This window comes from Lolium perenne, chromosome 3 (genome assembly GCF_019359855.2).
Source record: "Lolium perenne isolate Kyuss_39 chromosome 3, Kyuss_2.0, whole genome shotgun sequence".
NCBI lineage: Eukaryota > Viridiplantae > Streptophyta > Magnoliopsida > Poales > Poaceae > Lolium > Lolium perenne.
The window spans coordinates 143,124,778-143,141,426 of record NC_067246.2 but is presented as its reverse complement, the minus strand read 5'-3'; positions in this window follow the sequence as shown (position 1 = coordinate 143,141,426).

Below are 16,649 nucleotides of genomic sequence, written 5' to 3'. Positions count from 1 at the left end.
GGATATATATATATATATTTCAATCTCTCTCTCGATCTATATATATCGTTGGTGGCCAAGAAACACACTTATTATATATATACGCATGTACTTTATGCGCAAAGGCGCGGGTGCCTCTAATAATGTGTCTGTGCACTAGCTCGATCGATGATCCCTAAACCTTAAACCCTAAAACCCTAATCCATGATCCCTAATTATACCTTAAACGTACACCCTAAACACCCTAAACACTAAACCCTATACCCTAGACCCTAAACCCTAAACACTACACCCTAAACCCTAAACCCTAAACCCTAGCCCTAGACCCTAAACCCTAATTAAACACTAAACCCCAAACCCTAAACCCTAAACCCTAGACCCTAAACCCTAATTAATTAACCCTAACCCTAACCCTAAAACCCTAGCTAGCTAATCCTAAACCCTAAACCCTAATTAAACCCTACATATATATATAGGCCAACGACACTAAATTGCGCATCAAGCAGGCGACCAACTAATTAGCGCTAATAAATTAATTAACTTTGTTGAATCTTGACAAGTTCTCTCGAATGAAAACACATTTGATTAAGTTGCCTCGTAATATATATACAATTAGTGTGCATGCGCGCATGGCATACCTTGCACATATCATTCGTGCATATATTTCAATATATATCTGAACATATTCTTGGGGATAAATATATATATTTCAATCTTTCTCTCTCGATCTATATATATATCGTTGGTGGCCAAAAAACACACTTATATATACGCATGCACTTTATGCGCAAAGGCGCGGGTGCCTCTAATAATGTGTGTGTGCACTCGATCGATGATCCCTAAACCTTAAACCCTAAAACCCTAAAACCCTAATCCCTAATTATACCCTAAACATACACCCTAAACACCCTAAACACTAAACCCTAGACCCTAAAACCTAAACCCTAATTAAACACTACATATATATAGGCCAACGACACTTAATTGCGCATCAAGCAGGCGAACAAATAATTAGCGCTGATAAATTAATTAACTTGGATCTTGACAAGTTCTCTCGAATGAAAACACATTTGATTAAGTTGTCTCATAATATATATACAATTAGTGTGCATGCGCGCATGGCATACCATGGACATATCATTCATGCATATATATATATCTCAATATATATCTGAACATATTCTTGGGGATATATATATATTTCAATCTCTCTCTCGATCTATATATATCGTTGGTGGCCAAGAAACACACTTATTATATATATACGCATGTACTTTATGCGCAAAGGCGCGGGTGCCTCTAATAATGTGTCTGTGCACTAGCTCGATCGATGATCCCTAAACCTTAAACCCTAAAACCCTAATCCATGATCCCTAATTATACCTTAAACGTACACCCTAAACACCCTAAACACTAAAACCTAAACCCTAGACCCTAAACCCCAAACCCCAAACCCCAAACCCTAAACCCTGAACCCTAAACCCTAAACCCTAATTAATTAACCTTAACCCTAAGCCTACCCCTAAAACCCTAGCTAGCTAATCCTAAATCCTAAACCCTAATTAAACCCTACATATATATATATATATAGGCCAACGACACTAAATTGCGCATCAAGCAGGCGACCAACTAATTAGCGCTGCTAAATTAATTAACTTGAATCTTGACAAGTTCTCTCGAATGAAAACACATTTGATTAAGTTGCCTCATAATATATATACAATTAGTGTGCATGCGCGCATGGCATACCTTGCACATATCATTTGTGCATATATTTCAATATATATCTGAACATATTCTTGGGGATAAATATATATATTTCAATCTTTCTCTCTCGATCTATATATATATCGTTGGTGGCCAAAAAACACACTTATATATACGCATGCACTTTATGCACAAAGGCGCGGGTGCCTGTAATAATGTGTGTGTGCACTCGATCGATGATCCCTAAACCTTAAACCCTAAAACCCTAATCCCTAATTATACCCTAAACGTACACCCTAAACACTAAACCCTAGACCCTAAACCCTAAACACTACACCCTAAACCCTAAACCCTAACCCTATACCCTAAACCCTAATGAAACACTAAACCCCAAACCCCAAACCCTAAACCCTAAACCCTAGACCCTAAATCCTAATTGATTAATTAACCTTAACCCTAACCCTAACCCTAAAACCCTAGCTAGATAATCCTAAACCCTAAACCCTAATTAAACCCTACATATATATAGGCGACACTTAATTGCGCATCAAGCAAGCGACCAACTAATTAGCGCTGATAAATTAATTAACTTGAATCTTGATAAGTTCTCTCGAATGAAAACACATTTGATTAAGTTGCCTCATAATATATATATAATTAGTGTGCATGAGCGCATGGCATACCTTGCACATATCATTCGTGCATATATTTCAATATATATCTGAACATATTCTTGGGGATAAATATATATAGTTCAATCTCTTTCTCTCTCGATCTATATATATATCATTGGTGGCCAAAAAACACACTTATATATACGCAAGCACTTTATGCGCAAAGGCGCGGGTGCCTCTCTAATAATGTGTGTGTGCACTCGATCGATGATCCCTAAATCTTAATCCCTAAAACCCTAATCCCTAATCCCTAATTATACCCTAAACATACACCCCCTAAACACCCTAAACACTAAACCCTAAACCCTAAAGCCCTAAACCCTAAACCCTAAACCCTAAACACTAAACCCTAAACCCTAAACCCTAACCCTAACCCTAACCCCTAGCTAATCCTAAACCCTAAACCTACATATATAGGCCAACGACACTTAATTGCGCATCAAGCAGGCGACCAACTAATTAGCGCTGATAAATTAATTAACTTGATTCATGCATATATTTCAATATATTTTTGAACATATTCTTGGGCATATATATATATATTTAAATCTCTCTGTTATCTCGATCTATATATCGTTGGTGGCCAATAAACACACTTATATATATACGCATGCACTTTATGCGCAAAGGCGCGGGTGCCTCAAATAATGTGTGTGTGCACTCGATCGTTGATCCCTAAACCTTAAACCCTAAAACCCTAATCCCTAATCCCTAATCCCTAATTATACCCTAAACGTACACCCTAAACACCCTAAACACTAGACCCTAAACCCTAGACCATAAACCCTAAATGTACACCCTAAACACTAAACCCTAAACCCTAGACCCTAAACCCTAGACCGTAAACCCTAACCCTAAAACCCTAGCTAGCTAACCCTAAACCCTAAACCCTAATTAAACCCTACATATATATATAGGCCAACGACACTTAATTGATCATCAAGTAGGCGACCAATTAACTAATTAGCGCTGATAAATTAATTAACTTGATTTTTGACAAGTTCTCGATCTCCAATGAAAACACATTTGATTAAGTTGTCTCATAATATATATAATTAGTGTGCATGTGCGCATGGCATACCTTGCATATCATTCGTGCATATATTTCAATACATGTTTGAAGATATTCTTCGGGATATATATATTTCAATCTCTCTCTCTCGATCTATATATCGTTGGTGGCCAAGAAACACACTTATATATATACACATGTACTTTAATTTATTTGCGTCACAATATATATAATAAATATGCATGCATGGCCTAACCATGTATGCTTATATATGTGTTTAATTTGGAGATTTCAATCGCTCTCTCGCCGCTCTCTCGTTGGTGGCCAACAACACACACATGCACTTTGTGCGCAAAGGCATGTGCCTCTACTAATGTGTGCGCAGTCGATCGGTCTAGTTTTGATTAATCATAGCACACAAATATAGAAGTTGTATTTGAATCCACACAACCCTAATCTAAAACACATAGACCCTAACATGGCCTAATTAACTGACCCCTTCTCTCTAGCTAATTAGTGGAAATTGCACAAAATCAAAAGGGGTCCCTCACTAATTATACATATATATCTAGATTGTGATAAACTTTTGCCCCATATTTGGTGGATGGGTGCATCTTGGCATGTAAAACAATTAATGTTTGCAAATGGTGTTGTCAAAATTTATGTACAAATGATTTCTTTCCATCCAAAGTGCATAAAATGGGAGTTTTAATGAAGAAGTACAAATAAAACAGCTCAACATGCCTCCACACCCCGATTTTCACAGGAAGTAGAGCATATTTAAAGGATAATTCTAGAGTTTTACTATTTTTCAAGCAACTTTGCTAATTTCCACCCACTCACATGACTTTATGTCGATTTAACGAAAATAGGGCGAATTTAAACTACGTGGGCGGGATAGTTTGAATTGTGCGCGCGGCAAACGGAACCGCCTATTCCTCAACCTTGTGCACGACAAATTACACACACAACTCCATTAAACACCACCTACCGGGCGGCCCGGCCGCATGACCCCCCACCCACCGCTACACAACTTATCCCCGTCCGTGCGAAGAGCTTCCCCTCCCCATCCCATCCGTGCGAAGAAGAAGCTTCCCCTCCCCGTCGTTCTTCTCGAGACGCACCGGCGGTCAAGTTGATCCACGGTAGGGTTGCTATCTCTAGCTCAATCATGCATCGGGCAAGACGGCCTAACGATTTATATTTTCTTGATTCTGCTAAAAAAATCATCAGTATGCTCGAACTAATTGGCACTTTATAGTTTTCCGCTCGATTTGTCCTCGATCAATTTGTGCATTTGCGTGGGCATATAGAGTCAGTTCTGCACTCGATCCGTTAATTTGCTGAAATGCCATGGCAGAGATTTGTACACGATCTGTTTGCTAAAATGTCGATGGGCATTTTTTGTTTTGTACTCGACATGATTGCTGAAATGCATAATCATGTACTAGTATAGTTTTGTACTCGATGGATATACATTTCCTACTTCGCCTTAAATTAATCACCAACCATTGTATCTCATAATTCAACGAGATGGAATGAGAACTTGGAATCGCATGGACACTTATGTTCCCCTTCATATATAAATGGTGTTCAACCCTTTATGGGGTTTATTAGAGCTCATGAAGGTCACGACCTGGACGTGTATTGCCCGCGCTGCACATGTATGAATGGTGAGAAGAGGCCTCACCATGTAGTGGAAGATCATTTACACATTTTTGGGATGGACCGCACATATGTTAGGTGGGTTTATCATGGTGAACCACATAATGATCCTTCAGCGGGAGAAGCGAGATCTTGCTCACCTTGTATGTGTCTTGGCATATGTAGTTAATTATTTATATTGATGATGCCGCTGTTTCGATCAATAGTTTGCATTCTTTGTGCAAGTTACGTACTCAAATTTAACTTGTTGCAGACGGATGGACGGGAAGGAGAGAAAAAGCGCTTGCTTCAGGAACCGGGTTTCAGCTGCGGGACATGTCTTGTGCCAGGATGAGAAGGTAAATATGTAAAACGGCATTTGTTCAGGTTGCATCCCTTAGATGTTTGTCTAATCTGTTGATGTACTAATTGCGAAGCATAGAGTTGAAGAGGTCTCTCGGTTTGATGGGAGATTTGAAGATGAATCTCAGTTTGATGCACTGTGGATGGTACGATGACGGGCCTTTCATAGACGAAGGTCCCGCACCTGAGATTATCCAGCCTACGAAGGAGGCCGTGGACCGAGTACACAGCTTTGCGTTGAAGTGGATGCACGCCCGAGAGATCATCGATTTGCGTCCGGGTAGTCTCAAGACCACCCAGCCACGATGCACTGTGGATGGTGCGATGATGAGCCTTTCATAGACGAAGGTCCTGCACGAGATTATCCAGCCTACGTAAGGAGGCCGTGGACCGAGTACACGGCTTTGCGTTGAAGCGGATGCACGCCGGAGATCATCGGGGCGTCTGGTGGTCTCGGGACCACCTAGCCCTGATGCAAAATGTTGAGCTACTTTATGATTCGTACTTTTATGTTACGAGTGCTGTAGTATGTACTATCTTTGTTATGATTTGTACGCCTTTGGCGCTAGAACTATAATTAAGTACTCAGTGGATGATCGCGTTGCAAAATTTGACACCCACACAATCAGTTCATCGTATGAATAGTAGCACAATTACTTCTAAAGCCAGTCCTGCCAGCGCATTAATTGGTAGCATGAAACACTTTCAGGCACTCCCCTCTGATTCATATTAATTGACTCAATTTTGTCTAGATATGGATGTATCTAGATGCATTTGTTAACTAGACTAACAAACTTGAGTCGGTTAATATGAATCGGTGTAAACCGCCCAAGTCCTCCAGCAGCTAGTTTATTGACTCTGGACTCCAAGCCTCTCGCGGCAAGCCATCGACGAAGCTTTGACCAGATCTTGGCCCGCTTTTTTTTTGGGCGAATAGCAAAGCTTTGACCAGTTCCTCTCGGGATACAGCACGCCGGTGAGCTTGCACGGTTGCCATGAGCACTTTCCGGCGGAACTTCCTCTACAGCGCCCTCAAGCCGCCGCTGCGAGACAGCACGCAGTGCCTCGAGGTGGACGGAACGGACAAACTCGGGATCTCAGGGCGGGGGGTCTGCCTCGTCCGGGAACGATCTCCAGCGGGTTAACGAGGACATGCATGGCGGCCAGGGGATTTGTTTTTTTTGTTGTTGTTTGAGCTTGGGATTTGGGGTTTTTTCGGATAGGGGAGGAGGAACCGAGGAAGAGGAAGGAACAACCCGCGTGCTTGGCGCGTGGCAGTGTGCTTGAATTTCGATTTTTTGTGAAATGTTTCATTTCCCCGCTACAATTTGGGGGTTTTCTTGACGCGCCAATGCGTCCCGCCGTGCAGGTTCAAGTGAATTTGGGGTGCCACACTATGGGCCCCAGTTTCAGTGAGACATGTAATGACTAGTCACAGCAGTAAGTTCACTGTGTAATAAAATATGTTACCCCTCCCCTTTATGTAGCCCCCTTTGTCTCTCCCGATCGAGTGCCGACAGCCGACGGATGCAAGCCGCTAGCTCGATCCCCTCCTTTCGCCTCCACCGTCCAGGCATCCAGCTTGGAGGGGCAAGCTGCATCTAGACCAAGCGGATTAGGTAGTACTAGTAATGCTCTTTCCTTTCTCGAGATCGGTTCTTTTTTCCTCACCTCGATATCTTGCGCATCTACTATTTCCTATTCTGGGCGATGGGGTGTCTTTCTGGTCACCCTCGCGCTGGGAGTGATTGATGGGGGTGGGGGCGGGGGCTACCTTTGCTTGGATTGGGGTGTTCTTCCTTTATTTGTCGACATTTGCAACCTTTGTAGTTTCTGCAGATCCTCAATGTATCTTTTGTCAGCTTGTACAGGAAAGGAAATACCTCGGTGGTGGTGGTGGGGGCAATGGAGCGTAAGGCCACCACACATGTGGGCAGTTGGCTGAGCCTGAGCTGCGTCCCCAGCCCCGCAAAGCAGGTACTCCGTTTGCTTATCCACTCTGTCTGTCTGCATCCTCAATCTGTTCCTGTTCTGGAAGATGCTTAAAGTAGCACATGTCTTCAGCTGTTTGTGCATAAAGCCTCTGTGACACCATGCTCTATATTCTCTGTATCAGGTTGGTACCTCCAGGTTCCGTCTTTGAGGCTATGGGGAACGAGAATAGAGCCCCACCTGCTGCGAGAGCATGGCCCGATCTGCAGCACAAGAAGCGAAATGCCACCGCGAGGCTGGGCAGGGACCGCCGAGGGGTAATTTTTTTTAACCAACTTACCATGATGTAGTCTGAATCTGATACTCCCTCAGATCCAAATTAATTGACTCAACTATCTGTAGATACGGATGTATCTAGATGTGTTTTTAGCTCTAGATACTACTACCTCCATCCCAAAGCTTAGGGATTATATTATTTTTAGAAAGTCAAACTATATCATGTTTGACTAAGCTTTTACCAAAAATCATTAACATGCAAAATACAAAATTAATATCATTAAATAGGTTGTGAAATATATTTTCCTACGGTATCTACACAATATTATATTTGTTGATAGAATGTTCTAAAATTTTGGTCAAACTTTACTTGTTTTGATTTCTCAAAAATAAATAAGCCTTAAGCTTTGGGATGGAGGTATCTAGACAAAGCTGAGTCAACTGGAGTAGTTTTTTTGTCTGTCCATAGCTAGTGTTCATGGTGCAAAAGGCTAAGAGCATCCACTATATGCATCAGTCTATCTCATACAGTAATTCAATATCACTGCTGAGGTCTGCCTTTTGTTTTGCTATTCATATGCAGACTGAAACTTTAGGGCCTTTACTCAAAAGGAAGATCAAAACTGCGGCTGATCAGGCTGCCAGTATGTTGATGCCGCCCCCATCTTCTAAATGCCTCTACAAGCACAAGGCCACGCGCCCGCTGGTGGTGATCTTTTAATGAATATGGTATATTTTCTTAATCCACAAAACATGCCTTGATATTTGTCCTGCTTATTGTCGGTTTTTCTAATGCTTGCCAAAAGTTTACAACAACAACAACAACCAAGCCTTTCAGTCCCAAACAAGTTGGGGTAGGCTATAGTTGAAGCCCATAAGATCTCGAAGCCAAAAGTTTAGAAACACCAAATTCGTTTGCTTACAATCATCATACAGTAATGTTCATCTACTCTCCAGTTCCCCTAACCCAACAAAAAATGATGTTAATTACGATTTTTAGATTAAAAGAGCACCATTAGGCGCTGTTAATTACGATTTTGAGATTAAATGTCATTTGCAATTGCTAATTACAATTTTGAGGCAAATGATTAGTTTAACCTTGATCTGTTCCGCTCTCCATTTTTCCCAACCGAAAAAAATGTAACCATTCCATTCCTCTGAAATGGAACCATTCCATTCCATTCCACGCTGTTTCAGAACCGAACACACCCTTGCATTGTTGTGAACGGTTGTCCATACACAGCCATACCCTTCCACTTACATCCAGCACTATATGCATCGATCACTGTCTCGTAGTCATTCAATATCACTGCGAGATCTGTTCCCATTCTTATGCAGGCTGACACTGCTGCGCCATTACTCACGTGGATGCAAACTGCGGCGGATGAGGCTGCTGCGAGGCCGATGGTGCCGGCACCATCATCCAGAACCCTCTACAAGCACGCGGCCATGGGCCACTGGTGGTGACCTTTTAATGAATCTGGTATATTTTCTTAATCCACATACATGATTTTATTATTATCTGTTTAATTACCGTTGGTTTTGCCTAATGCTTACCAAAAGTTCGAAACACTGCGTTTGCTTACAATCATCATATACTAATTTTTCACTTTTCACTGTCTCATCCAAGATATAAAGCTGTTGAGTTCCGTTGGCTTCTTTTGTAATCATTTGCATTGTTGTCAACTCGTTGTCTATGCACAACCCTATTCTTCCACTTACATCCCGCACTTTTTGCATCAGTCCATCTCATAGATTTATTAAATATCAATGATGAGTTCTGTTGCTATTCATATGCAGGATGAAGCTTACGTGCCTCTAATCAAATGGATAAAAAATGATCCCGATGAGGCTGCTGTGAAGATGATGGTGCCGCCACCATCTTCGAAAACCTCCTCAAGCACAAGGCCACGTGCCACTGGGTGGTATCCTTTTTAAGCAGGTATATTTTCTTAATCCTCATACATGATTTGATTTGTCTGTTTATTGCCGGCTTTGTCTAATTATGCTTACCAATAGTTCGAAACACACACAACCCTATTCTTCCACTTATATCCAGCACTATATGCATCGTTGTCTCATAGATTCATTTTATATATCACTGCTGATGTCCTGTTGCTCATCAATTTTCATATGCAGACCGAAACCGCTAAGCCTTCATTGGTCAAAAGGATTGCAAGCTGCTGCCGATGAGGCATCTGCAGAGGCTGCCACCAAGTTCTTGCCAGCCCCACCTTACGGATGCTTATATAAGCTCAAGTCCAAGGACCAGCCGGGCCGTAACCATCCAAGGGTTCGGGTATATTCTCTTAAGCCACATATACATGCCATGATTTATTTCGATATTATCACCGGCTCATCTCATCGCTTCTTGGAATTCGGAAACGCCAAATTAGCATGCTTATATTCATCATACACTAAATTTTGACTGTTCAGTTTGTAACATAGTGTTATGCACTCGCTTGTCAACATTTGCATTGCTCTGAACTATGCACTTTACACAACCTAATTCTTCCACTTACATTCAGCGCTACGCACCCAGTAGTACCTCCCATGTTTCCTTCACCATCCCGATGCCGAGCTTGCGGGAATATGGCGGGCCCATGTACATACCCCGCATATAACACCTCCTATGGCTCTATCTACCTTTCTAATAACTCCTTCACAGAGTTACAGGTATGTATTCTCGGTGGTTTAGCATGAATTGGCATATAGTAAAGTCTTGTTTTTAGTCTTCCCGCTTCTTACATTAGTATCAATTTTCACTGCAGACCGTACCTTGTGAACTTCGTCCAATGATTAACCGATGTGTCCGCATGAAGGGTCTTTCACTATGCATGGCAATGGAAAATTGATGAACACCTACACGCCTATGAGGTGTATGTCTACAAGACGCATGAGGCCATCACATATTTGTATGGACATGATTGGAGAAAGTTTGCTTTTGACTATGGTCTGAAGAAGGGCGACGAGCCGAGGATCGAAACTCAAACGGGCAGATATACGTAATCGCTTACGTAGTTGGAGACACTTCCAAATATATAATATGTAACTTTTTTGTACTCATATCCTTTGATTACCGCATTACGAGCAGTTGTTCTAAACCATTCCCTCTGTTCTAGCTTGCTGGGTTTAACATGATCAAAGCTGCAGATCCCGATGGAACAGGAGCGGATGTCACAAAGGGCACCCACACCGGCACCGGCACCGGCTTCCCACTCTCCCGCATCGGCACCGGTTCCTGTACCAGCACCATTTATTGCATCTACCCAAAGAGGCCCCTACATCGGCATTGGTTCCTGTAGAGGCCCCATATACTACACCTGCCCGGCGGGCTCCTGCATCGACCTTGGTTCCTCTAGCTGCACCGTTTACTGCACCTGCCCAACAGTCTCCTGCATCGGCACCGGTTCCTCTAGAGGCACCGTTTATTGCACCTGCCCAGTAGTCTCCTGCATCAGCACCAGCTCGTGTACCAGCCCAGCTCCCGCACCCGCCCCCGCCAGATCAACGAGGTCTCAGCTCATTGCGGTGGCCACCCGTGTGGTGACGAGGACGCATCTGAAGGCTATGTTCGTGAGTATATGACAGCATAACTGCTCTTATCTTGATGTCTTCTCTGCTCAAAGTCTCACATGGTTCAGTCTTCAGTGCATTGGTGCCATTGACTAATTTTTGTTGGTATCTCTTGCTTTGAATCAGAAATTGCCTAAAAGTATCGCCAAGGATCTCAATGCTGGCCGAAGGGGCAAGATTTCCCTCGTCATGGAGAGTGAAGGTCTCACCGTGGAGGGACGGTACTCCGTCAGTCCCACAGATGGCCGCTTGGCTGTTACTTCCAGGTGGAAAAAGTTCATTGACGGTGCCAAACTTCGCATTGGATCAAAGTTGAAGGTCAAGATCTTTCGATGCCACTGTGACATGCTGGTCATCAAGTTTGCGGTTGTCTAGTTCTATTGTCCCATGAGCCCTTAGCAAATGCATTTGTAGTTATACTTATATAAGGTTATCTTATCTGAACTGCTAATTAATTGTATGGGTGGTAAAACTCTGGCAAGCTTTTGCTCTTAGCAAGTATGTATGTATGATCAGCTATTATGATAACTAATGTTTGTGTTCATCTTAATTTGCATTTCCATTTTAGAAAAAAACTTAATTTCTATTTTGGCTGACCTGTTAGAGAACTATCAGATTGAATCCACAACATGATTCAAATAGATTCATTACACCAAGCCACATGTCTTGACCTTGCTATACACTAGTTCCATTAATCAGTGCAAGAAGGCTTACCTGAGCTGCCTGAACCACAGCAGATTCGAATCCACCTTAGCTATCTAGCTAGAAATACAACCTTTGCAGAAAGAGGATTTGCAGTACGGGGAGGCTGACATTGGGGACCCATGAGCCAGCAGCGTCGTCAACGTTTTAAAGGCGGCAGGAGATCGAAACAAAAAAAAGCCAAAAATCAGTTGGTAAACAAAATCCAAGAAATGAAACTTTTACCTTTCTGAGAGGATGACATGCGGGACCCATGAGGCAGCAGCATCCTCAACTATTCCAAGGCGGCAGGGGATCAAAATAAAAATAGGAAATAGCCAGAAATTAATTAGGGTAAAAAATAAATCTATCAAAGGAAACCTTTATTGTTCATAGAGGATGACATGTGGGACCGACCTGCCAGCTGCGTCGTCATGGTTTCAAAGGGGGCAGGGGATCAAAAAAAAAGGCAAATAACCAGAAATTAGGGGTAAAAAATAAATCCAACAAAGGAAACTTTTATTGTTCATAGAGGATGACATGCGGGACCCATGAGCCAGCAGCTTCCTCAACGCTTCAAAGTCGGCATGAGATTGAAAGAAAAAGGCAAGTGACCAAATATCAGGAGCCAAAAATAATCCAAGAAAAGAAATTTTATTGTACATAGAGGATGACATGCGGGTCCCATTTTGCAGCAGCGGTCTCAACATTTCCAAGGCGGCACAGGACCAAAAGAAAAATGAAGTAGCCAGAAATCAGGGGGTGAAAAAATCCAAGAAAAGAAAGATTTCAATTGGGCTACATCTGGACATCTGGGCCTTCGAACTATCCTGCTGGGCCTTTTGACTCGTACAATTTCAGCCCACTCCAAAACAGGAAAGGTCGGATTTTTCTAAAAAAAATAGGAAAGTCCTATGCTTCGCAAAAACACAAAACAAGGAGATTCAACATATAAGTTTTTTTAAGTAAAAATAAAGATTTAATTTATCCGTTTGCAATAGCTCAGAGCGAAATACAATGTTTATTGTCTGCAAAATAATCAAGATATCACATGTTTCTTGTACGGGGAGGCTGACATCGGGGACCCATGAGCTAGCAGCGTCATCAACGTTTTAAAGGCGGCAGGGGATGGAAAGAAAAAATAAACCAAAAATCTGTTGGTAAAAAATACAAGAAAAGAAACATTTTCGTTCTGAGAGGATGACATGCGGGACCCATGAGGCAGCAGCATCCTCAGCGTTTATTGTTCATAGAGGTTGACATGTGGGACCCGTGAGCCAGCCGCCACGAACGTTTTAAAGGCTGCAGGAGATCGAAAGAAAAAATAAGCCAAAAATCGTTTGGTCAACAAAATCCAAGAAAAGAGACATTTACCGTTCTGAGAGGATGACATGCGGGACCCATGAGGCAGCAGCATCCTCAACGATTCCAAGGCGGCAGGGGATCAATGGAAAAAGGAAATATCCCGAAATTAATTAGGGGTTCCAAATAAATCCATCAAAGGAAACTTTTATTGTTCACAGAGGATGACATGTGGGACCGACCTGCCAGCTGCGTCGTCATCGTTTCAAAGGGGGCAGGAGATCAAAAGAAAAAGGCAAATAGCCAGAAATTAGGGGTCAAAAATAACTCCAAGAAAGGAAACTTTTATTGTTCGTAGAGGATGACATGCGGGACCCATGAGCCAGCAGCTTACTCAACGTTTCAAAGGCGGCATGAGATCGAAAGAAAAAGGCAAGTGACAAAATATCAGGAGCCAAAGATAATCCAAGAAAAAAACTTTATTGTACATAGAGGATGACATGCGGGTCCCAATTAGCAGCAGCGGTCTCAACGTTTCAAATGCGGCTTGAGATCAAAAGAAAAAGAAAGTTGATTGTACATAGAGGATGACATGCGGGTCCCATGAGTCAGCAGCTTACTCAACGTTTCCAAGGCGGCAGGGGATCAAAAGAAAAAGGAAATAGACCAAAATCGAGAGGGTGAAAAAAACCCCAAGAAAATAAAATTTTATAGCGAGATAGAGGATGACATGCGGGTCCCATGAGCCAAGAAAGTTCCTCAACGTTTCAAACGTGGCATGAGATCGAAAGAAAAAGGCAAGTGACCAAATATCAGGAGCCAAAAATAATACAAGAAAAGAAACTTGAGTCGACCTAGAGGCTGCCCTGCCGGTCCCATTTAGCACCAGCGATAACACCGGTTGAGAGGCTGCACGGGATCGAAAGAAAAAGGCAAGTGACCAAATATCAGGAGCCAAAAATAATCCAAGAAAAGAAATTTTATTGTACATAGAGGATGACATGTGGGTCCCATGAGCCTGCAGGGTCCTCAACGTGGCATGAGATCGAAAGAAAAATGCAAGTGACCAAATATCAGGAGCCAAAAATAATTCAAGAAAAGAAACTTGATTGTACATAGAGGATGACATGCGGGTCCCATTTAGCAGCAGCGGTATCACCGTTTGAGAGGCTGCACGGGATCGAAAGAAAAATGCAAGTGACCAAATATGAGGTTCCAAAAAAAATCCTAGAAAAGAAAGTTTTATAGTACATAGAGGATGACATGCGGGTCCCATTTAGCAGCAGCGGTATCACCGTTTGAGAGGCTGCACGGGATCGAAAGAAAAAGGAAAGTGACCAAATATGAGGTTCCAAAAAAAATCCTAGAAAAGAAAGTTTTATAGTACATAGAGGATGACATGCGGGTCCCATTTAGCAGCAGCGGTCTCACCGTTTGAGAGGCGGCAGGGGATCGAAAGAAAAAGGTAAGTGACCAAATATGAGGTGCCAAAAAAAAAATCCAAGAAAAGAAAGTTTTATAGTACATAGAGGATGACATGCGGGTCCCATTTAGCAGCAGCGGTATCACCGTTTGAGAGGCGGCAGGGGATCGAAAGAAAAAGGCAAGTGACCAAATTTGAGGTGCCAAAAAAAAATCCAAGAAAAGAAAGTTGATTGCTCATAGAGGATGACATGCGGGTCCCAATTAGCAGCAGCGGTGTCAACGTTTCCAAGGCGACAAGGGATCAAAAGAAAAAGGAAGTAGCTAGAAATCAGGGGGTCAAAAAAATCCAAGAATAGAAAGAATTTTGGTTCATAGAGGATGACATGCGGGACCCATGATCCTGCATCGTAAACGGCTCGATCGGAGAGCGTTGAACGAGATGAGGCGATCGAGAAAAAAAACAATGCCAGAGAGGCTGCCATCTGGGCCCTACATCCCTCGGCGGTGCGGATTTGCGTTGACTCGGCCGGCGAACCCGAGAATTCGAGATGCACCACGTCCCGGGCCACCATACGCAACGTTTTGGCCGGTTTCGTCGGGCTAGGTGGCCTCAAAAACGAGAAAAAAAAACGTTTTGACATGCACAACGGACAGACCCAAAATCGTCGGCCATGGTACACCAGAAACCACGGCGCGACTTCAACTTCGTCGGCCATGGCAACTTTTCTTGTAGTGTTACTGTATGACATAAGAAGACTATGTGCATTGGTATTTCTTTTTTTCATTTTCATGCCCATTTGAATCTTGGTGAAATCCTAGGTTTGAGCAAGATTTAAACAAGTTTAACACGTGAAAACGAATAATTAAGCATGGATCCTTCTTAGTCACTCCAAAATGTACCAATTGATAGATGTGTTAACTTTGCTTCATGGAAAAATTAATGTCATGTAAATGAGTTTTAACTTGGATTTCCTACCCTTGAATCCATAGGAAACTTTTTTCTAATGCACTATAATAATCAACTGAGTTTTTACACCAACAGGTTTGTCACTTACGTGTGGTGCCCATGCGTGAGGTCCCACACTTCAGTGAGCACAAGTCACGTGCAGTAGGTACGCAAACTCCCAGCCATCTTCTTTGTCAAGAGAAGACGCATCAGGATGCGTATTGGAAGTCTGTGGGTCCTTCAGGATCCTTCGGTTGTCCCTCTCACAAAAAAAATCTCTCTCATTCTCGGCCTCGCTTCGACTCGCTCGCTCGCTCGCACCTCCTGCTCACTGACAAAACCTGCACAACAGTCAACATCATCACCCGAAAAAGGGGAGACACCATAATGCACTCCCTTCTTCTCTCCTTCCGAGTCATCCCTCTTCCTCCGAGTTTCACGCGACGGGCAAACACACATGTGTTGCATAGTAATAATAAAAAAGTAGAAAAATCGACCTACGAATCTATGATTAAATATAGGTTAATCTAGGGTTTTGCCCACTACTACAGATCAAGTTCAAAAATATCCACTTGAATGGTTCGATTTTGGGCTACTAATGTGCGTTGGTTTTTTATTTTTTTCTGAATGTTTATGCCCATTTGAATCTTGGTCAAAACCTATGTTTGACCAAGATTTAAACAAGCATAAACATGAAAATGAAAAGGTAAGCTTGGATCCTTTTTAGTCACTCTAAGATGACCAATCTAGTTTAGGGTTAGGGGGTAGATACATGATTTGTCGGGTTTGAATATGTCTAGACATGCTTGTTTATCAACTTGAATGCTTACTATATGACATAAGAAGACTATATGTGCGTTGGTTTCTTATTTTTAATTTTTTTCTGAATGTTTATGCCCATTTGAATCTTGGTCAAATCCTATGTTTGACCAAGATTTAAACAAGTTAATTTAAAACATGAAAATGAAAAGGTAAGCATGGAACCTTCTTAGTCACTCTAAGATGAAGTTTTTGGGAGGTTTTTGAAATTTCCATGTTTGAAACCCAAAACCACTTCTCTTCATGTTTGACTTCATAAGACAGATCGAGTTTAGGGTTAGGGCCAGGGTAGATACATGATTTTTCTTGTTTT